The sequence below is a fragment of the Hippocampus zosterae genome, chromosome 4, assembly GCF_025434085.1.
Source record: "Hippocampus zosterae strain Florida chromosome 4, ASM2543408v3, whole genome shotgun sequence".
Classification (NCBI taxonomy): domain Eukaryota; kingdom Metazoa; phylum Chordata; class Actinopteri; order Syngnathiformes; family Syngnathidae; genus Hippocampus; species Hippocampus zosterae.
In genome coordinates this window covers 15896155-15921081 of record NC_067454.1, presented here as the reverse complement: position 1 = coordinate 15921081, position 24927 = coordinate 15896155, and the positions used below count along the sequence as shown (strand labels likewise).

Here is a 24927-nt window from a genome sequence, read left to right as displayed (position 1 = left end):
AAGTCTCGCGTGCTCCGTCCTGACCACAGGTATTGATTGTCAGCAATGGCCGTGGCGTGGCGACTACTTAAAGCCCTGCCTGCGCCCTCACAGGGAGATGAAAATGAGACCTTGGTGTGTAATGATGTGTGCATGAGCAGGGAGAGGAGACCGCAGAGACGGAGAAGGAAGAGGAATTAAATCATTGCTTCGCTCCTAGAGGAGAGAGACACATTCCAACTAGCCATGCTTGGCTGCTTAATGCCAGATCTGTTTGTGAAAGGGAAATTAAAAAGAGAGCAAGGCGAGAGTGAAACGAGGAAAGGGAGATAAATGGCCGTACGCGAAGGCGGCAAATGAGAGCATCCTGATGCAAAGAGTTGCGAGCGGATGGCCCTAATGGGGAGAGGCTGGTGCGAGCTGACCACCGTGTTTACGCACAGCCTTGCTTCCTCGAGCCCACGCTAGACCCTCGCAGCAATGAGATAACCACACTTCATGCTAATTGGCGGCGCATAACCAACACAGAAGAGGTATAGGATTAATTTGAAAGGGGGTGAAACGATGGATGAAAGGCTTCTAATCATACGAGGTGTTTTCTAGTCCGTGAGCCAGAAGCCTCCCCGTGCCTCGAGAGAGCAACAAATCTCCACTGCCGATTATCATCAAGTTAGGCACACGCACATTCTGCTTTAGGTTATCATTAGCAAAAGACGTAATTCTGCTCACTATAGGTCTCAGTTTGACTGTGTAATTCTGTCTGCCACTGGGTACACAGGGGAAAAAAAATAATGATGCAAAGGAAGCAGGAAGCAAACAGCGTTGGAAAGGAACATTTTCTTTTTTTTTTTAAATGGCTCCTGTAACCGTAATGACATTGGTCACAAAACAATGGCGAATTCAGTCACTCTGTGACTATGAATGTGAATTATGGGCTTAATTTGTGAGTGGTGTGATGTGTGTGAATTAGACAGTCGTAGCGAGTGACACACTGTAAACTCTCAGTGAACCAGATACAAATGGAAGTAATGGTGGGTGTGAGGATGCCAATTAGTGACCCTGCATTGTGTTAGCCAGACAGAACACAAGACCTTCTGCTTAGCCTGGTGAAGATATAGTATTGTCAGCCAGAAACCCAGCATGCCCAAACTTCGAATTAATTACTAATTAATTCAAAGTGTTAAAAATAGTGTGAAAACAGGAGCCTTGCAGTATTATTTTTCCTCAAGATTACAAGTCTGGATGTTTTTTAAGACATCAAGTGAACAAGAATAAATAAGGTTTGATACATTTTAGTGGAGCCGTTTTGTTAAAAATAGATGCAATGTTTTGTTGTAGAAGGCGACGGCAAGTTTGCTTATGGATTTCTATTTGACAATCACGCTGCAATCTTTGTTTTATTGCATCTTTCACGGCTCATAGACCTTTGAAAAACCTGTTTGGGAAGATGACATAATCACAGTTGTTTATTTTTCTAAAGTATTAAAGCCTTTTTGTGAGGTCGGAACATCAGCGCAAGGTTTAACTGCGACCTCAGAATATTGAGAAATTCCCGCATTAATTCATCACGTTGGGAGACTTCAGTTACAAAAACACAAGGAAGGCTCTAAAATGTTTCCTGGCTATTTGTAAGAAGGAGGGACTCATGCCGTGTCGTAAAAAGGCAAGCGGAAATCGAAGGTTATAGCGAAGGTTTATATTAGATGGCGGCAAGCAGTAGATGAAGCTTCTTGACGTACTTTCGTGTAGAAACCAAGAGGCCACAAGATGGCAGAAAAGCATGACAAGAAGCTCCTAAACTCGCTTCAAAGTACAGTAATTTCTTGCCACCAGGATGCTACAACACAGCACCAAAGCAAGACTTTTATATTAAATAGAGACTTGGACTGAGCACAAAAAACAAGTGAGTCCAGGTGTACCGAATTGCTGATATGAGTAGAAACATTTTTTACATTTTTCAAATTAAGATAAGATAAGATAAGATATCCTTTATTCGTCCCACAATGGGGAAATTTACAGCCTCCAGCAGCAAGAATGTATGTAGAAAGAAGAAAGGAGAAAGAGAAAAAAAACAACAAACAACAATTAAATACAATATGAACACAAATGGATAAAAATTATTATTATTATTATGATTGTTATTTTTTATTCATCAGCCTGACAGCAGTCGGTAGGAATTATTGACAAAAATAGCACTCCAAAATATTTTACTGTATTAAAAAACATACAGTAACCACATAATCAAATTGTACAACAGCACATATGTGAAAAAGCTCGGAAGGTGTGGTCACTCATATCTCCAGAAGAAGTAAACATTCTTTTGACTTATTTGCCATACAATATGGCTTTTTGAAATTGTTGTTTTTTTTATACCTCTCAAAACTTCAATTTTATACTTGGATGATAATTTCGAATGTTAAAAAGCATGCTGCATTGAGGTTATCTAGATTTCAGCAATCCTCCCTTTTCACTTGTATGCCTTACATCACAGGGCTGAAACTAAAGGCCCGCGGACTAGATCTGGCCCGCCACATTATTTTATATGGCCCACGAAATAAAATCAAAGAAGTCAACTTTCATGATGCTTGCTAAAATCTGTACCAAAAATTCAAATTCTCATTTCTAATAAAGAAGAGTGATACTATATGCATTTTCTTGTGACCAAACCCCTAATTACAGTCACTTAAACATTTGGTAAATTAACCGTTACTTTTGACTTCTTCATACGGTTTCAGTCATAACGGCCCTTCAATGGAAACGGTAACTCAAATGCGGCCCGCAACAAAAATGAGTTTGACACCCCTGCCTTACATTAAAGCTTGAGATTTATTTGTATGAATATCGTTTTTATAATGCAACTTATTTTTACATTTATTTGGATGTTACTTAAAATACTGCCTGCAGAGATAATTAATATTTCATGATTATAACAATTTGATTGTGTCTGGAAAGAAATCTGAATTTGATGTTGTCCTGGGTAAGGCTGTATTCGATCTATGCTTTTATATATTTATTGCGGTTGGGACCTGGAAAATACCTTGTACTGCCTTTTCGTTTCACCTCAGTGGGCTCATTAACTAAACCCTCTTTTACATTATGAAGATGTGTGCGGAGAAATTAACTCAAAGACTGATTTCAAATAAATGAAGAAAAATGCATTGAAGAATGCATGCATGCACTCCATAAATCACCAGGGCAAAGCCGGAGCTGGCTTTCCATAATTAACTCCAGACTATTTATTTTATCCTGACGGCCTGTCTACAACGCGGAACTATGCTGAGGGGAGTCTGGAATATTTTAACAACACATTGAGAGAGTGCGCAAACAATAATACGTATGTTGAAAGGCAAACATTATGTAAATGCGCATGAAGCAAAAAGATAACATTTGTGTTGCGTACAATAAGTATTTATTCAAGCAGGGCACAAAGAAACAAGAGACCGGAAAAGTAATGTGCAAATAATTAAAGGGCATACTTCTAATTTGAAGAAGGGTCATTTCAAAATACGCAGGACATTTTCTTTCTGCCCATGATATTTTAAATAATCCCTGCTCTGTCAAATTGCTGTTACTATCGGTAGACCTACGGCAAGCCCTCACTTGTATTCTTGATGTTTTTCAGGTATAATAACTGTAACAATGTTACTCATATGATCAGACAAAAGACCTTTATATCAACTATTTCTTTTCATATGCAGGTACATTTTTCCCTTCATCAGTTAGCATGGCAGCTAACACAGCTAGCTAGCCTGGACGCTTCACCCAAAACTCTGACGTCAAAATTGATTTGCAACTCTGTTACCGTCATAATAGTAAAGTTAAATTAGTATTAAAATAAAATGTAACTTGTTTTTATGACATGTACATGATTTTATGTAGCATAATCGCTGACATCGCTGGTGAGATAAAAGTAGCACCCTATTTATACAGCACCTTTCAAAACGTGTAAGAGCGTTGACAGTGTACATAAAACAAAATACCTTGCAAAAAAATGGAAAGCTCAAATCCATATTATATAAAACCCCCAACAACAAATGATTGACAAACCCCGGCATATTGCGCGATCAACGTGATCTATCGCTCCCATGAAGGGTTCATTTAAGGAGAAAAACGAGGTCTTATTTTATTTTTTTGTTTTTTTTTAATTAAACAAATCTATCCCAACATGACACCTTTTATATGGCTAGCGGAGCAGTGGTTGAAATGAAATCAAACATATCAAATCTTTTTTAGGGTTTTTATTTTTCTTGCAGGTTTTGGAGGGCCATCATTTTTTCAGGTGTCTTATTAAATTAGTTGGGTGAATTGCAGCTCTATCCTTTCTGCCACACATAATCCTTGAAATGAAAAACATTGGGGGCATTTTTGGTCCGGGCACAAGTCTAGCGCAAAGTGCAGTCTGTGTGCCTGATTAGATTGATCCTTCATTTGATAATTTGCAATCCTTTGCGCTGGTAAAAACGGGTGTTGCACGGCGTTTACGCCTTTGCGTGCGATTGCGGGATTGAACGTAGTGTTTTTCCGGCCAATCTTCGCGGCATCGCTTCCTTGCATCAAAACAGGGCGGTACGGAACACACGTCTGATTATGCTGTGCTTGAACACTGCAGAAACAGAAATTAGACTTGCTGGAGTTTGTTTATGACTCATCTGTGTATGTAACATGCAATTGTAGACCACTTTGCGGCTCCTAATCGTAAGCCCGTGTGTGACCCGAAACAGTGACGGGGATGCTATTGACATATTTTTAAGATGATTGACTACTTTGTGTCATGAAATTATCAGATGCCTCGGGGTCGAGGCTGCTTCATGTGCCTTGCAACCATAAGAAAAGATGATCAAATAAAGGGTAGATTGTTCAAAAAAATGGTGCCTACATCTTCCTCCATTTCTGTAATGACCCATAAACAGCACTGAGATGGTGGCATAAACATTGATTGTCATTTTCCACCGAGGTCCTCACTGCTCACTGACTGCATCCTAACCTGACCACATCACATGCAAATTACGACAAAACCACTCCCGCCAATCAGCCGCGACCCTCTCTCGCCTCTTCCCACACACTTGGGATTTGGGGCCCGCTACTGTCTGTGTGTCTCTTTGCCACAGTCGGTGTTGCCTCCTCGTGGGCGCAGTGCCCAGCCTGGCAGCGAGCCACATCAGTCACACAGTCTTCGCTCTCGTTACATCCTTACATCAGACTGCCTGTGGCTCTTTCCTGTCTTCGTTCTGCACCACAGCTGAGATGAACACTTTGAAAGCATGCCCTCCAACCACTCAGGGAAAAATAACACAATCTCTGCATTTGGGAACAAATACAGCGCTCACACATTTGATTTGCTCGATTATTATGCAATCACACTGAAGGCAAGATATTCATAAACAATGTTATATCAAGGCAGGATAGCAGGTGTAGCAGTTGCAAATGCTGGGGTACCAGCCCACGCTCTGTGCGTGGAGATGAATTCACTTTTGCACATTTTTATGAATCAACACAAAAGGATGAAAATTGAGTTCCATGTTGTTGTTTGACAGTATTTACACAGACATGACAGGAACCCTGCCGGCGGCACCTTCAAACTCGGAGGAGATACAGTATTATTTGAGCTTTGTTACAGCCGCTCCATATGTGCTCTATTGAAGATGCAATCATTCATCTGAACACTTCCAAAGAGTAAAAAGAACTACTTAAAAAGTATTGGAAATGTTTTTTGAATTGTGTAATGTTGTTTCATAATCTATAGTTTCGATAGTCTTCTTTTCTTGGCAACACACAAAGAAAGTGAATAGACTTTTCCTATTTTTTTTTAATCTAGTTGCAAATGCTGCCTGACTTACACATTTATTTGACATCCTATTGCTCTATTTTACGATGTTGCAGTCTAAATCCATTCACATTTGTCACCCTTGCACAGTCTACTAAGGTCCGATTCAAGTGTAATTTCCACAAGCTTACCACGGCAAATAACGTTCAGTTTGGACTTTAATTAATGTCTGGTGAGAGGTGTTTTGAAAATGTCTCCCTTAATTTGAACCAAAATGTGACATTTCATTGAACTGTTACATCAATACCTCGCTGGTGTAGCAGTACATTTGCCTCACTGTGGTACAGGCAGCGTCAAGTTACTGCCTATTGGGTGACGGTGCAAAAATAAGAGTAAATGTTTGTCTGTCCGTATATTGTGTGCTGCGACTGACTGGTGAGCAGTCCAGGTTGCAGACCCAAAGTCACCTGTGATAGGCTCCAGCTCGCTGCGACCAGAGCCAGGACAATCAGTATAAACTTGATGGATGGATAATACTTTTCCTGTTAAGCCATGTCTGTCAAAACCGAAGACTTTGATCGGTGTTGGTGCTCGGTGCCCCGTACAAGAGCCCCATTTGATGCATCACCCCACACCCTAAAAGAGATGCCTGAACTAACCTTAGCACCTCCCTAAAATATAGACATTTTCATACAATGACAATGCATGTGATAGTTTCTTAACATCAACAACATCTAATGTCAAGGTTTATTCCTTGATAACCTCCCTAAGGGACACAAATTCCCCATACAAAAATGCTGCTTTAGAAATACTTCACCGTGTGGCTGCACATATCTCACATACCAGAAACTGCTACAGATTATGATTTCTCTAGGGCATTGAGAATTGATGGTCAGATGGATGGATGGGTGCTGCCATTTGCCACCGTATAGGGAGTACAGAAAGCAACATATACGACAGCACACCACACAAGAATGAAAATACTGCTTGTAGAACTGTCCATCTCAAATGTCACATACAGTGTACTGAAGAAACAAAACACCAGGATTATTTGTACAAGCAAAATATATAACCCCCGAAATACCAGGCAAGATCTTAGTAGTCACGGCACAAAAAAGCAAGTGCCTCTGTCGCAGATTTATAATTTGGTTTCCTGGGTGAGTAGAAAACCTTGCAGGTTAGTGCAGGCGCAGCAGTCATGTTTGTTAAGATACATGGAGAGTCTCCCCTTTTTCCTCAAAGAAAATAAATATACACTCATTACATTCTGCACACTGCATATTTCCGCATCCTTAACATATTGCACAGGCTCGGAGCAAATGTGCATTGCAGCACATGGGGAAATACATACCATGAAAAATGACAACAGAGTGGAATAACTGCGGACCTGGAATATAATGGGGCGGTGGAGCGGAGGAGAAATAATCATACCGTGAGGTGGGGGTGCGGGGGGGGGGGGGGGGGGTTGTGGAGCAGTGGGAGGAGCGAGGAGAAGATGAGTCTGTGGCCTATGGCGGGGAAATGGCGCTCTACTGCTCTGCTGCTGGCTGCCTGGTTCCCCAGTCATGCTCCTTTCAGTGTGGAGACAAAAGAGATACATGCAGATAGGCTGCAATATTGTCCACATTGTACAGTTAATCAGTGAGGTCGTTACAAAGAACCAAAGCAGACACATCATATTGTAATTACAGTGCAGGGAAATGTGAGGCGGTCTTCTTTGCAGCTGGCCCCCACGGAGCCAGAATCCCTCTGCAGTTCATGCTGTGAACATTAGATGGCTCTCTTTCACTTTGCAAAGCTTGCCCCAAGCCTGTGAGTGGAGCTCTCTGCTCCTGAACTCCAATTTCCACAAAATGTATACACCATCATTTGAAAAAGGCATCTTTTTGAAAATTCACCTTGATTATCAGACATTAAAAGTGACTTCTGCAGAGCTGAGTGTCTGGCTAGGGGGATGGCTGCAGACAGCGGAACAATACGGCGCGCTTGGTATTAATGCCTGGCTGGGGTGTGCAGGAAGAAGAGAGACCTTTGTTCTCTCCTCTAGCCAATTATTTTTTACGTGCGCCTCTTTTCACAACAACAAGAGAGGATTTAATTTTAATGCACTCTTTGGAAAAAGGGTAGAAAAAAAACATCTGCAGTATTCCTAAACAGATACGGGGGACTGTATAGTATATAAGTATATGCTCATGCACACATCTCTGAGGCATAGATAGATGACAGGGGCAACTACCATGACATCAACACAAATGCACGCACACACACACACACACACACACACACACACGCACACACACACACACACACACACACACACTCACACACACACATTCGCGCATACGCACACACACAAAAACAGCATGAATCCCTTCATGCAGAATGAAATGTAAAACAAACACTGCCTCGCTCCCAAACTCATGCCAAAACACAACATGGGTGCAGCCCAACTCGATGACGGAAAAAGAAGAAAGACATCAAAATAATACCAGGCATGTTTCTTTATCCTGCATCAGGGTTAAAGTGATGGGGACCACATTAACATGTGCATAGCCAAGGCGCGACGATAAGAAAACTCCCTGTAAAAATAGCAAGAATTCCTGATTAAATGGCATGGAAAACAAATACCTAGAATTGCTGTCGGGAGGTATGTGGCCAAATATTCTTCTAATTGGGCGGGTACTTTATCTTTCTGTCAGACAAGCTGTGTTAAAAAAAAAAGCGGTGCAGTTCCCAGAAGGAGAAGAGCACAGATTGCTGGCCTTTTATTAGTGCGGAAGCTCTGATATATGCCTATGCTCCAGGCTTTCATCAGGAACCTGTACTATAAACACACACACAAAAACTTACAAACCATTGTGAAAAACCAAGGCAACAACTCCGGAACAAGTCAGCTGTATTTTTCAACATGCAAGTAGCATACACAGATTACTGCCCAAAGTTCGTCAACAAACTATCAATGCCAACAGCACAGAAGGGACATTTTTTTTGTCAGCTTACAGGTTAGCAAAATGATCATATATCAAGTGCTCAAATGTAGAAGGAACATTAAAGTCCTAAAGCAACAGAGCAGAGTAGCGTGCAAACAAACATTGCTGTGCATCGGCAGTGTGAGACAGTATTGTAACAACCCATGAAAAATGATTAAGTCACAAGAGAATAAGAAAACACACAATGCCGCTTGCACACAAAAAGACTCCATGAAACAAACAAAACAAAAAGCAGTTACAGTTCATGCAAACCAAGTTATATGCTCCAAACTGACTCATGCAAACAAAGACTGAGACACACACACACAGACACATAGACACAGACACACACACACACACAGACACACACACACACACACACACACACACACAGATGTATTTTGTGCGCACACTGACAACACAGCGGCTAAATTAAATTTCAGTCCTTGAGCAGACAACTAAACGGCTTGTGTGTAGGACTCACTCTGAGGCACAGCAAAAGCAATTCTCTGGAGACGGTGAAATTAAAGGGCACAATCCTGCTTGTTTATGGTTCTCACTCTCCTCTCCTCTCAATCACATGTTTTAGTCGCAATCATTCGGTCCTGAAAGTCAGGCTTTTCGACAGGCCACCAGCATCAGGACAGCATTTGCTGGACTTTGCTTGCACTTAGCACTTGCAATTATTCACACCTGAAGCAATCCATTTGGCAAGAAGCTCCAATCAAGCCCATGAGAACCTTTTCAGAAAAAAAAATACTTAAACATGTGACGCGTCCAGATTTTTCTATCCTCTGTGTGTAATTATTACTCTCGGCGACGGCCATGATTTTAACCCATTGCCGCTGAAAAATGTTGCACTTTACAAGCACATAAAATAAAAAATAATCAGTTTCTGCTGGTGTTGACACGTTGCTGCTGGTTGTACGACATGACTCCGTGGCAGAGAGGTGGGGGTGGGGGGTGCACCGTATTTAAAGGCGCAGTGTCAGCTATGGGTGCTATTTGCATTATTGGACGCAGGCATGGTAAAATGTATGCTAGCTTTAAAAAAAAATGAAATTACAGTTGCATGCATGCACGCGAGCGTATGTTTTTTTTAAAGCCAACAGGAGCAAAACTGAGTTCGGTAGTACTTTATTTAAGGATTTAACAATGTATTCAGATTATTTTTGGACCAATCACCTTCCAGGCGTGGGAAAAAACATCCGGTTATTTCACGTACACCTCACTCAGCTAGTCTTTCATTTTCTCCTCGGACATCGGGCCTTTTTGATTTGACTTAACTAACACTTCAGCGAGAAACTTTCCTTCTCTTCCCCATAATGTAGGAATCTAAACGTCACCTAATGTGCCAAAACTGCGATCGACTGTCACCAAAATATACATTGACATCTCTACTCGATGTTCACATCAACCTCTGAAAGTATTATAATGATCACCCAAGTAGTAGGGATTTTAGGGTGCTTTCCTCTTCATCGAGGCACTCACGACAAAAATTATGCCCCTTCAAGAGACATTCATAAAATATAAAACACATGACATGCCTTGCAACATTCCACAATGTTGTACTGAACGGCGTAAGTAGTACTTTGGATTATTCAAGCAAATTCATCCACGTCAAGACTATGGACCGAGTCATATGTTATTTTCTTTCTTTTGTGGTGACTTCAAGTAACGAGCAGTTGGAATGGCTACTAGGGGTGCCCTCAGGCCCGTATCCCTCTGCGGGGCAAACGTTCTCCAGATGTTTGTCTGTACTTTTCTTGTCGCAAGGAAATTTTGAACATGTTCAGGGGTTTTCAGAGGTGTTTGAAGCACAAATTAGTTTTGTTTTTGTTTTTTGCATCCACATTGCCCGTTGTTACTAAATTCTCATTTCATGGTGCAGACACATGGCAATTAAACACTTACCTCACATCAAGAAGCACATCATTTTGGTCTTTCTGTTGCAAGTTTGCCTGATGTTGGGTTTTTCTCCAGCTTTGCCCCACGGTCCGGAAATAAAGAGCATTAAAATGGATGGATTGTTTCAAGCCTGGAAAAATAACAAAAATGAGTTAATTAGAATTATGTACATAATGGTGACGTGAGATACAAGTTTCAATTCATTCCATATCCATGCTCATAAGTTGAAACAGTCATCAAATCATCTTTCCAAATTGAAATGAATGGAAATGGCATTAATTTGTTCCATTCCTTAGGAAAGAAAAAACAATTGTAAAGTATTTTTAAATGAAAATTTCCCTTTATAATACTTATAAAGGGCATTTTTATTTTTTAGTATTTTTTTATGAATGTGTTTTGTTTATATTTTAATTTTATGATATGTTTTATTGTTTTATATAGATATAATTTTTTTATCATAGAATATTTATGTAGTGTATGGTAAATTTATGTAGTCTAAATAATTGTCTAAATAATAATAATAACTCTTCAAGCTTGTATTATTATTATTATTTCATTTTTTTGTGTGTATACAGTGCTGCCACTGTTGTGACGTTGCGATAAGAATAAAATTCTTTTGGAAGTTGAGTTAAGTTTAAAAAAATGTACAGTCCCGTGAGGACAAGTACGATATAGAAAATGGATGGGTGCATAAAATTACACTCGGCTGTCATAACAGTGAAAGGGCCAATGCTGTGGTTTACTCTTACCACAAAAATATTAGTGACAACCAAAATGTTAACAATTAATACTTTTGTGACATTTAATCAAAGGCCAATATTTTGATCCAGCTCTTGTATTGTGATTCATTGTACTCTGCATGTCTACCTAATGAAGTGTCCAGGGATTGTATAGCGGCTATATGTGTGCTCTATCGACCTAAAAAATCTCGATATAGATGATGCAGCAAGGTGTCAGCTAAAGAAAACATACTAAATAATATTGTGCCAGTGTGTTAACGCGTACATTGGCTAAGATTCCTCGTCACCACTTTGGTGCTTTCCAATTCGAGTTCTGTCCTGTGCTACATGTTGCCTGTAGCACCACTGCTACACTTGGAGTAAAGAACGAGACGAGCTTAAAAAGAAATATGTATAACACATGGCAGACAGATGGGGCTGCACCGCGAGCTCCCAGATGATCTTCTATTTATTTTTTTGTCTGACAAGGCAAATCATAAACGGTTAGGTCTGCAAGTAATGTATTTTCCATGGAGCGCAGTGCAAACAATGATGTTAAAATGCACATGAAGGTGTGCAATGCAAACACAGCGTTTAAAAAAAGACAAAAATACAGCCAAATTATTTTTATATTTTATATTCATATTTTTAAGCTTTATAAGCATCAGGTGAAATCCATCCAAAAATATTTAGGATGGTGCATGTTGTAGCTATAAAACAAGTGTCCCTCAGAAGACACTTCCCAACCCGCGTGATGTTAATGCTGACCAGATGGACTCAAGATCACACGGTTGAACCTTGTCTCAAGCGCTACAATAAGTTGTGACACCCACACACACGTCAGTTCAAACTTTATCGTGCCAAAAAGGAAGCTTTCATGTTTACTGTGCCCAGAAGCACTTTTGACTTCTCTGTGCTCTGAGGCCTCTGTGACGACACCTCCCACCACATCATGGTAGTTTCTGGAGAAATACAAATAAGCATCCGTACAGCAGTGTGCTGTAAAATGTGGAAGGATCAAAGTATGGCATTTTACAGAGGCATGATGGAACAAAATAAGCTCTTTTCTTCTCCCCCAGTGATGCTCAAGCATGTTTTAAAAACTAAGTAAAATAACATGCGCAAACTACTCCATTATCTAATTGCTGCATTGGAAGAGGGGGCAGAAATTACTTGATGAGGAAAATGTTTCAGTCAAACTATTTGATGATTTAAGCATATTATAAAAAGTAGACGATAATAGATAATGCAACAGTTTTTGTTTTGTGTGTGTGTGTGAAACGGTTATCAAATAGTGGCCAAAACATAGTAGTAAAATTCAAACTTTTCCTTTTCTCTACTCACAATACATAACACCGCACACCCTATGCAACATAACAAAACTCAGCTTATGCATCCCATAACATCATTAATTAGTGAGTGATACCGTTCATAACCACTGAACATATTTATTTGTTTTTGTTTGGCCTGTTGTTGAAATTTTAGTCACCCATGTGCTCTGATATGATCATGTGATTTTAGATAACTATGTCAAAGTTCACCGTTTGTTGTTCATAGTTTTACTTGCTTTTGTTTTAATTCGTTTAGTTTGACCCACTCAGGTCAGTATTGGAAATGAAAATCAGATTAAATATTGCCTTTTTTGGCTCAATAAAGTTTACATCAATAAAATAATATCTTCATAATAATGCAATTATGAAACGATTCACAGGTTTATAATGTATGTAAATCTCTGGCCACATAAGTATCGAATTAGTGTTGCTGATTACTACCTACATCCAATCACAACAATTGGCTTAGACAATCTAATTATTCGCAGATTCAATATTTCACCACTCTCATGCTGCTAAATGAGGCAACCAAATATATTTAAGGCAAACTAATGAAATACAAAAGCCCTTACATGTATATGTCGTGACTGCAGTGCAGTTATAAACCAAACCACCAGTACAATAATGAATAGACTCAGCATCAGAAAACACTGACACTTTCAAACCAACAATTCATTGCATCGTCTTTGTAAAGGCAGAAATTTGTATTGCATGTCATTAGATTGTGTGAGTGTACCAAAAACGCACATGTCACTGCCATGGATGCATCTTGTCTATCAAAAGCATGTTCAGTGAACATTAACTAACTTTAGGACAGAAATACAAAACAAAACAATGATGATGCTCAGCACACATTTGATCAAGATGGGAATATATAAAACGCGATGATTTTGAGGCCCATTGGATGCACCCCGGGCGGGCCTTGCAGGGAGGACTGTACCTGCCTGTGGAATTCCTGGACCTGGTGGCCTGGCTCAGAAGCTCTCGTTGGTAAAGCTGCAATCAACTATGTTCCATTCTTCAGAATGGTGCATCCTTGCTCTTGGATGTCCAACTGTTGAAGCACAAAAAGAGGCAGGGAGGCAAGAGGAGGAGGAAAATCAATCCACCAAACCGATCCACTCTCTGCAGACAACATCCTCACAGACTGTAGATGTGCACAGACTTCTACATTCTACAGTGCGAATATTTGGAGATAAAGAAAGGGCACTACATTAAGGACAGGCCTGCACTGCTTGTTTTGCATCAGAAAGACTGTAGAAGATGCCGATGAACAGTAAATTTGCGTCTATGATCTGAATAACTTCATGAAATGAAAGATGAAGACAAAGACTGCGATGTCTCATTCAGTTATGGAGTACTTAAACATTGTATTCAAATCTTGAGTAACTCAAATAATTGCACAACAGTTATATTGAATCACCTTAGCTATGAGCAACATTTTTGTCCATGGCGAGCTATACGACATTTAGCTGCCGATTCAGTCCGTGAGTCAACAACTATAAACAGGCTACTAATTAACACAATGATGCTCTACTCAATTACATGAGAGGATGGGATGGAAGAGGAGAGAGCGAGCCAAAGGTGATGTGAAAGAGAGAGAGAGAGAGAGAGAGTCGGGAGGGAAAACGGAAAAAGGATGGCAGCAAGAGAATAGCAAGCAGACCCCGATTCGGCTTTACTTATACCCTTTGCCCAGTGTGTCCGAGGCTGCGGCGTCCATCCACCAAAATGATGGGCAATCAAAATGGAGACTTAAACAAGACAAACCGTTTTTGGCAATCAGCATACAGGCTTGGAAAGTATCCCATGAAATGAATACAAATCCTGAATTAAAAAAAAACAAGACAAAAATGGAGACCTTTTCCATTTCCGTCCTGTTAAAAGCATCATTGTTGTCTCCAAGTCAGATCAAAGAGCCTGGTGCTTATTCCTGAATTACGATAAAAAGATTATGCAAAAATCTATTTTGCGGATTCACTTAAAACGTGTCTCGCCCGTTAGCGCGCTCTTTCTGTGTGCGATCCACACGATAACCCTGGTCTTGCTGTGTTTGCCTCACAATCGCTCCCTCTCTCTCTATTCTCCCCAACTGATCAATACTTCATTTAAATCCTGACATTAGCACATTAATAATGGACAAAGGAGACGGGAAGAAATACAAGCAAATGTGTCGTTTTAAGTGACACAAGAATGGGCGTTTTTAGGGCAGTGGGTTGTGAGATTTCATGAAAATATGACGTGGATAAAACCAAGGCACAACTATATGCAACTGCGGAGAGGCGGCACTGCTGTTTTGATTTGAGCTCCTGAGACTGTTCCTGATCAATACGCATTTAAATCCGGGCAATGGGGAGCGACCGCAATATCTCGTCTCATCAAGAAAAAAGGCAAACACGCCATCCCAATTATCATCTCAAATGACTGGTGTCCAGGAGACACAAGTTGGATGCTGATAGAAGCATATTTCATATTTATTCAGCAGAATTTTTACATTAGCACCTGGGCTCATAATTGGCTAATATATATGCACGCTCACACTTTTATCTATTCACATAATTCACAATGAACACAATCAATACTGCCCTCCCCGTACGCCATGTTCCACACTCATAAAGTGTGTCTGCATTAGATCATACAATAAGCCGTGCAGAGAAAGCCAGACGAGACCAGCTAATTTCTTGGCGCTCAGCGAAATTGCCCCTCCGAGTGTAACTAGCTAATCTCCCGCGCTCATCATTAAACCTGTATATTTACCTGAGGAGCCTGGAAGTCACGGGCCTGCGCCAAGACAGTCGCATCTCATTGCGGTCTCATCCCATCGAGATAACTGAACAGATCCTTGTCAAAAGTCACCCCCCCCACCCCCCACCCCCCGTTGCAAACAGAGATGAATGGAGGTGAGAACGAGGCAGGGAGAGACAGGATAACACTGGGACAAAAGTCTTTCGAAATGGAGGTAAAGACAAAGATTACGCCGTGGAAACATGCACTTACAGATGCGTCGACCAATGAGCAATTAGGAAGACAAGACTTAAGTTATTGATCCGGGTTTCAGGGTTTCTTTTCTCTGGACTGAAAATGCTACCGGAGGTTGTGTGATGGCTGCTGCAGCTATGGGGGGAAAGAAAGGCAGTAAGAAGAGCAAGCAGGAGGAAGGGCAGGTCTTTCTATCCCAGGCCTTGAGCTCTTCAAATGGGTCGTGGGCATGATTGTTAGGCTGTCATTGATTTCAGCAGACTTGGGCCATATGAACACACGTACACACATATTGTCAAAAAGTGTCTCTGTGTTTTGCCCACACACAAATTCTTCTCCTAAGACACTGAGCGTGTGGCCAAAAATCAAGTTTTCTGCATAGCCAGGGAAAACTGTGCTTTTTTTTTACTTCTGTCATTTTAAAATGAGCAAAATGATCTTATGTTTTGAAAATTCATTTGACAATAGAACATGTCTAATGATGGCACTGCCTAATGTGTGTTGATTTCATTTTGTGCAATGACATAACTGTGTGACGTTCGGTCGCACACATCACCAACTAAAAATACGTTCACTCTATCTCTTGGGCTGAGTATAATCACATGCCCAGAATATTAACCACAAATCAGCATGTATTGTATGTATTGTGTAAATCACATCTAGCATGGCATCGGAATGGACTGCTGAGTCACTTGTTGCTGCTTCTGGATTATGATTACACTTGAGGGTTGGGTTTTTATGAGGACCGTGGTTTTCCTAAAACCCTCGTATGTGTACTGAACTCATGTAAGCTGCCTTGAAACAGCCTACATGAGCCACTTGACTATCTCTTCTTCTTCTAGACGCTGGTAACCCGGGGACAAATCGAAGGTGTAGGGACAAAATAAGGCCTGATTATGGTGAAACCATACAAACAAGCCACAACCGATGGGGTGGTATCAATTACATCGTCAACTGATTCAGCAATAGTCTAACTCACAGTGTCAAAGTCAAAGCCCGGGGGCCATATCTGGCCCGTCACATCATTTTATGTGGCCCGCGAAATCAAAGCAAATCAAGCATGTCAAGTTCCATGATGCTTGCTAGAGTCTGAACCACAATTTCAAATTGTCATATGTAATCCACAATAACAGTCATTATTCTTGACTTCTGATTTTAGAAATCAGTTATTCATAAATTTGTTGTGTGCTGTGTATGTCATATATGGAGATGATTAAACATTTATTTGGTTCCCAAAATTCATAACGGCCCTCCAAGTTAAACCGTAACTACAATGTGGCCTGCGACAAAAATGAGTTTGACACCCCTGACCTAACTCAAGTGAAGTGTTAGCAAAAGACATTCTGTCCTCATCATTGGACCAGTGCTGGTCACAACCCCAAAAATGCATCCCAATGTCCACGAGAAGGAGATGGAAAATGACAAAAGTATAAAAGGAATTTGTTTAGGCCACAGAGGAGAAACATGCGGCCCAAACGTGTTCGTCAAGAACAGTCCGTGATGTTAAAAACAGAACACCGCTCAGCTTCTGGTTTGGTAGGAGGGGGTCTTTCCTTTCAATCCTCCTTGCAGGTCTCACTGCTGGTGCCCACTTCCCCTTTGAAGTCCCCCAGCATGAGCACTCTCCACCAACACCTCGAAGGACTCCAAAAAGGGTCAAGCTGCTGTTCAGTGTGCAGGCACAAACGACAGTCACGACCTGCCCTGCTCTCCGTAGGAGGAGGGATAACACACAGTATCATATAATCCTCATTAGCCGCCAAACGTACCCATACATGTGCAAGCACTTCGCGTACTCCAAGACTGCGTGTCACAATGCTATGCACCCCCCACATCGGTACGATATCACATGCGCGTTACCATCTTAGCATTCTTGTGACACCAATATACTGCGATTAGTCGCAGCAGTAGCCAGCCGAAGCATGTTGCTTGATAGTTGCTGCGACCGACGTAGCACCGACAGGGGCGCGGTGGCCATCGTGTTATGTCCGCTGTCGCAAGTTAGTATATATTCTGACTGAGCAAGATCGGATGACATAACGTACAACTTAAATTATGTAATGATTTAACTCAACTTGCTTGAAATTCGGCGGCGACTTTTTGTTTCATTCACTTGAGACTTGCAGAAATGTGACTCACCGCTACCTCTAATATTTGGTAGCTAAGTTTAATGGTATTTGCAAAACAACTGTCACGTTTGTATGCATGTGTACGGAAGAGCGAATGAGAGAGAGTGACAGGAGGTGCAGTCCATTCTTTACCCCATAAGATGCCCGTTTGACAGTTAATTATGAGCCAAAACAGCAACGAAAAACATCTGCAACCTAAGGCAAGTTTCTTCCCATCCCACCAAGTTAGAAGTTGGCTGAAATTCCCATGTTTGGCCAGACACAGACAAGCAATGCCGAACAAGCCGTTGTTTTTGGCAGCCCGAAATGTAAACATGAGTCGCACGCCATTCAGTCCTTCATTTACGAGTCATTTTAACAGGTCAAGGAAAACAAAAGTGTGATGCCATTTGATTGGTGAAGTGGAGTCAAACAATACAAGTCGTTAGTGCTCAAGGAGGAAGTCTGTTCGGATGCGGGATTGGAGGGTGTCTCCTCCAGGGCTGCACCACATCATGATCATCATCACCCGCCTTTTATAAGGACTGCCAAGCTGACGGCTGGTTGTCGGATAATTCAGCCGTGCTCACGACTCTCGTACCCAGTGCTGTTTTTTTCTAGACGTCTGTGACCTTGCTTTGTAGTTCTCTCACCACATTTTGTATTTCTGTATTGTATTGTATTTTCTCTCAAGTCCTGTTTTATCATCCCGTGTATTTTGTTTTTGTTTTTCTTGTTTCATATTAGCTTTTCCTTGTCCTTTTCGTAAGTTACCGGTATGTGTTATTTTTCCTTGCATATTGCAAGCATTTTTTTGTCTCATTCTATCCTAGTTCTTTGTTACCATCGTTTTCCGAAGTACTCTGTTGGTCTGGTGTTTGTCTTTAATAAAAAAAATTGCCTTAATCATTTTATCCTTGTTTTCATTTGTGGGATCCGATTCTGTTCCCGATTCTTCTGGAACTGTGACAATAATGGACAACCCCTTCTTGTCATGGTTTTGTTTTTGTGTGTCTCCAGCAGGAGGCAGAGGACCACCAGCCGGCACACCTGCTTCCAACCATAATGAGCTGTGTATTTAAGGACTTCCAAGATGCCATGTCTTTGTCGGAATAAACACCCTGCTCATGTCTCACGTACCGTGTGCAATTCTCTAGATGCTCCTGATCTTGTTCTCTGCTTTTGTCACAGTCTTAGTTCGTTCTTATTGTATGAGTAGTTACGTTTCATAGTCATAGTGTTGTTTCTTTTGTATTCTTCTTGGAATTGGATTTCCATGTCCGTTTATAATAATAATAATAATAATAATACATTTTATTTATAAGCGCCTTTCAAAACACCCAAGGACACTTTACAATAACAAAAAACACAAAACATTACAGGTTGAGCAGCGGCAGCCAAAACGCACCAGCGTTCACTCAACCCGGAAAATGTCTTTTTATAGCTTTTGACAAGGTATTTACATTGTATCATTATTATTTGCCGTATGCAAGATTTTTTTGTTATCCACGCTCTGGTCTTGAGCCTTTTTGTAAATAAAAACATTTTTTTGCCAAATGAAGATTTAGTCTTGAAATACATTTTTGGGTCCCACTTCCATCCTGATTATTCCAGAATATAACACCTCCACCAAATCGTGAAATCAAGGTTTCACTGAAGTGTTCATATTAACTGAGGTTGGGGGGGGGGGGGGGGCAAAGAGAGAGAATTGATTTATTTTTAATAAACGGACCAAAGTAAAAACGTTAGTAGAATGAAAATGCTGTAGATGGAGAACTGAATGAACAAGCATGAAAGAGAAAAGGTGCATTTCCCGCAATCGTCCATGGACTGCCCCTTTGAATTACAGCTCTGGTGTGCTGTGTCTGTGTTTTCTTTTTGAAATCACTTCCAATATTTCAAAAGATAAATGAGAATCACTCTGAGGTGATTGCTCATTCCTCCTCTATCGCCTTCTGAAAGAGGATACCTTCAACATTTGGACCTGTCACGTCACTCTCGGCTAAATCCCTAGCAACCACCATAGCAACGGCTGAACTTGAGGATGAACGTGAAATGCATGGCAAGCTGCCTACTGCAACAAGGCAGAGGGGAAAAAGGGTTTAGGGAGAAAAAAATAAACTAGGAGAGGCAGATATTCCAGAAATATCTGAATTAAGCGTGGCATTGAAGACAATTGAATCCACGACACAAACACCGTGCGTCGTATTGATAATATCAAATGATTGAGCGACATCCACCCGGTGGAAAACAGCGATAGGATCGCGCTACACTATGACCAGATTACGGACTTTCTGTAGGATGTTTAAGATAAAAGACTCTTGTTTTAGTGACATAAGCTTTGAAAACTAAAGATCTCAAGTGTTTATTCACCATCATGGTGTTCAAAGCACATGGTAGAAGTATGGATGACTTTATATGTATGAATTGTGCTCTGTCAACAGCTTTGTTTGTACCAGACCCGACTATTCAGCTTTGATAATAAAGGTTATGCAAAAGAGATTTCGCTGCATTATATTCTTTGAAAAGGAAGCCATCCCTTGAAAATGAGAAAGGGTAAACCTTTCCTGGTCCTTGAGTATTTATTGGCAGTCAGGGCAAAAGGACACTCACTAAAGTACTCTGAGTAGTTATTAAACAGAGGTGCAAGTGACCTTCAGTTTTAATCGTATATTTTTTTGAGAGCTAAATCTTAGATGCATTTCCAAAAGTTTCATTCTGGGAATCAGAGACCAGACAGACTGACAAAAGGTTTTTGTTCCAGTCAGGAGGCTTCGTAATAGAATTTTGTTAGCATATTGCATTATATTATAAAAATCGCAGAAAAAAAAGAAATCAATAAAACACATAAAGGTACATCAAAAGAGCGATAAAAGATCAAATTTGTTGTCTCAGGAAGTAAGGATATGGCACATTTTCCATTTTCTTTTACATAAAATGTCATCTTTCTGTCCACAATGTGATTACCATTTCATTTTATTTTTTTGACCGACCATTTTGTTAAAAAACACAAATAGTTGCTGTCTGAAACTCTCAAAGTCTCATTGGAAAATTCCACGTGCTGAATTTATTTTAAACTAATTCACAGTAAAGGGAAACGTAACACAGAAATGGTAATACCCTCCAGTAACCTTTGTGGCGAGAGAGCCTTTGTATCGTAAGAGCTGAGGAAAGCAAGTTCTGATTCAGCTGGATTCTTAAATGCAATTAATGAACTTCACACAGCTGGATTATGCTGACAGGAATTTTTCTTCAACAACAATGTGGCAATCACCGTCAGCAATACACTCCCACACTGGGCCTCCTTAACGCAACACACGACTTCTTTCGTCTCTGTTTGCCACAAAATACACGTTATCTGCAATACAGTTTTAGATTCGATTCAATAACCCTTTGAGCTTGTTATACAAGCTTTGTGCGTCTCTTATTTACATGTTTGCCTACCTGCAACCATAATATAATGCACAAGCAGCATCTCAATCAGATGCAGTGAACTTTGCAGAGGAATGATAATGTTTATCTTGCTCCAACATTTGACTCGGAAGGCAAACTAGAGCCATCTGGCATTTCTCGGAGCAATATGAAATGAAATTAGTGAAAGCAATGTTAATTTCAAGCAGCATTTCATTGAAAAGAAAAGATGATCGGCAACAAAGTCTCCATGCCCTCTTGACTAATCTAATAATGCTTAGTTTGTTTGCTTTAATCGTATTAAACTATTAAGAAGCACAGACAAGGTTAAATAGAGCAGACAGGGGATTTCATAATCTGCCTGTCATGGCCACCATCTGATTCGTCACAGTGTGGAGTGCACGAATGGCCATACGTATTTAAAGCCTGAGCTGTCCTTCAAGAGGTACTGTTGGGCTATACATTCGCATATCGAGGGGATTTTAAAAAATGAAGAAAAAAAAAAAAAAGTAATCAGGCAAAACATATTTTATTCTCAACAGAATTAAACTACAAGGCCTTTCGTGTCAATAGAACACTCTTTAAACAAAACATAGCAATGAAGACAAAATTTGTCTTAGCCCCATTCATTCTTCAGTCATTTACCACGCCCCACTCCACCCTAAAAAAGCCAAGATTTCACTAATTTTGCCTTCGGAGCCCACATGTACTGTACATGAGCCAATTATATGTGTGCTGCAGTTCTGCACCTCCACCACTTGAGCCCTTAAGCACAGGGGAGTGCTTGCGGAGACAATGAGACAATGACATCTGAGACAATGGTTATCTTTAATATGCTAAGAGTTAAGATTACCCGTCTTTAAACCCTTCGGTCCTTTCTAAACGTTCTTATGTTTCTTTGGCATTGAACTCAAGTGGTGTTACATACTGTAAATTAAGAAAAAAAAATCCACACAACCCTGGTCAAATACCATTTTTTGTGATTATAAAGAAACAAAACCAAGACAAATAATGACAAAGAATTTTCTGTCATTAATGTGACATAAACTGTCCAAGTCAAGTGATTTTTCTACCAAAAAACAAAAAAAGACCAACAACAACAACAAAAACAGGAGTGGTACTGTGTTCAGGATTGATGAAACACATTCAAGTGTATGTTAAATGGTGCCAGCACACACCTGCCATGATTTAAAGTGCCTCTGATTAAGCCAAAATCAAATTCAGCTATTCGGATGGTTTTTCCTGACCTTTGCTTTCAAGGAGAAGCCTGAAGGTTTTGTGCTAGCATTGATTGGTATATGGAACTGTTCATAATTGTTTCCACCTTGTCGAAAGTCCCAGTTCCAGCTGAAGAAAAACAACCCCATAGCATAATACTACCCCCATCATTGCTCACAGTCTGTATGGTGTTCTTTTAGTGATGAGCAATGTTTTGTTTGCACCAAAAATCCATCCATCAATCCATTACCTGAACTGCTTATCTTCACAAGGGTCACAGGGTGTGCTGGTGCCTATTCCAGCTGTTTTCGGGAAGTAGGCGGGGCATAACCTGAACCGGTTGTCAGCCAATCGCAGGGCACACAGAGACAACAACCATTCACACTCACAATCACATCTTGGGACAATAGGGAATGTTCACTCAAATCCCCATACATGTTTTGGAAGGTGGGTGGAATTGACCAAACATACAGTACATTTTCAAATGATGGCAAAAAAAAAAATTCAACCTCTGTCCCACCTGATCGTCAATCACATTATACGTTTGAGAGATTTTGTCAAAGTAGGAGTTCGAACAGTTCAAGATAGCAGTGTTAGCCCCCAACCATCAGGCTAACAACTAGAAAATGTCACGAAAAGCCCACGAGAATGTCTGAAATATATTTTGAGTTAATCAGACAATTTTGTGTTAGCTCCCATTTAAGATTAGTTCAAATGTGACTTCATTCTGATCACATCCACATCAAAGTCATAAGAGGGTGTGTACACTTGTGCAGCTACAGTATTTCATTGAATCATATTGACTTCCCCTCTCCAAAACGTGTTTTGAAAGTTCACTTGAGTTGTACAGGTAATAAGTTGCACTCCCTGAGGAAAAAACAAAAAAAACAAAAACGTTTTATCTCGTCTCTTTTTTTTTTTACGTCACAAAATCTTAGCATTTGAACGGAGCTGTGTCGACTTTTTATGCCCACTATTGCTGACAAGAGCTTTCAACGTGCTGCCTAAATGTATGCTTGTGTCTAAATGAAAACTTGGAAATTGAAACGTGCTGTGTCCTTTGGTGGAACCGTGGCTTTACGAGAGCTGTTTTCAATTCATATTGTACTGTGCCGTTTTATTTTGCCTGTTACTGAGCATTTGGTGACACCTATCTTAAACATTTTACAGGATTGAAAAGAAAAATAATGACACTCAGTAGAACACAGTATTCCCTCAACACCAAACAGTGATGCTGGATACATAAGATAATTAAAACAGGACAAAGCCGATTTTGTAGGATACATCCATCCGCACACATGTGCTGCTGCCTAAAAGAAAGGCAATCCAAAATCACATTTTTAAATCTTCCACTCCAGTCCTGTAGGTGGTAGTGAAGCAGGTCACAAGATGGTTGCTAGGCACTTACAAAACAAATTGAGTCCGTTAGGAATGGACAAGAACAAAAACAAGTCATGGATCTGCACATTTTTCCAAATCTGTAATTTAAGACTCTGCAACACTTTTCTGCATATTTTAGGGGAAATTGATGAGATGATTGATTTGTGAGGAAAAAAAAGGAATCATCAATGGTGTTGATTGACCGATAGTCTTTTAACTGTGTTAATGATTTAGAAAGACTACAACAGCATTTCTTCCCATAATAATTACAAATACGTAACACTGTTTTAATTTCACTGCAAAAATAGAAACAGCAAATGGGTTATCTCTTGTAAGGTGCACCCGAAAGGGGAATGAATGTTTGCCGAATATGGAGAAAAAGGGAATGAAAATGCTTCTGATGAATTTACAAAAGAAAACAGGAGGTGGGGGCTTCATCAGGTCCTCCTGCCCGAAGAAAAAAAATAAAACAACTCATTCCCCATCAGTGAGTACGATCACTTGAATGGAATCAATCAACTGTGTTCAGCTTGGCTTTGCTCTTCGTTTCCAAATCCAATCTCTTCTGTCATCTCAGAGCACATTTATAAGGGCCCAGCCTCTTGATTATCTCCCTCCCTCGCCTCAAGTCCCCCCTGCTTCTGCATGCTCCAATGTATTAAATTAAATGAGGTGTCTGTCCAGGTCACCCTCACCCCAGCTTCCCAGAGCCCAACCCTCACCGCTGGTAATCAAGGAAGAGGACCCCTCCCTATGAGTGTTGTGCCAGCCAGCCTGCATAAATTAGCATTGATAAGGGCTGGAGAGACCTGCTGTTAAAGAGGCAGAAAGAAAGAAGAGAGAACATTGCAGAAACAACTGCATTTATAGCTTCAAGATAAACATCCGCTAAGGGTTTCTTTATTATTTTACCATTTTAAAATAATTTCCTTTTTGGGGGTGTGTTAACCATAAGAATAAAAACAACAAAAACACGTTTTTGCTTTCCTATTTTCAGAGCTTGTAGAGTCAAGAGGATCCATGTCTACAAACCAACAATTAAACAATAGCTTAAATGTTTGACTTCTACCAAATGGAAAAAAATTGAAGAATAAGCTAAAAAAGGCTTTAATTTGGCTGTAGCTTTTTTTTAACCATATTTTAAGATTTGACCGTTTTTTT

General features: G+C 40.3%; 1 long non-coding RNA gene across 1 annotated transcript in view; it reads right to left on the bottom strand.

Annotated features, from left to right (window-relative positions):
- LOC127599685 (uncharacterized) overlaps positions 1–14745 on the bottom strand; it is a 46881-nt gene extending 32136 nt beyond the window's left edge. The window contains exons 1-4 of the long non-coding RNA XR_007962161.1: positions 14359–14745; positions 13611–13724; positions 10623–10750; positions 7175–7314 (exon numbers count right to left, since the gene is read on the bottom strand). This is a non-coding gene — a long non-coding RNA (uncharacterized LOC127599685). The remainder of the gene's footprint in view (positions 1–7174; positions 7315–10622; positions 10751–13610; positions 13725–14358) is intronic.
- Positions 14746–24927: the final 10182 nt, after the last annotated feature.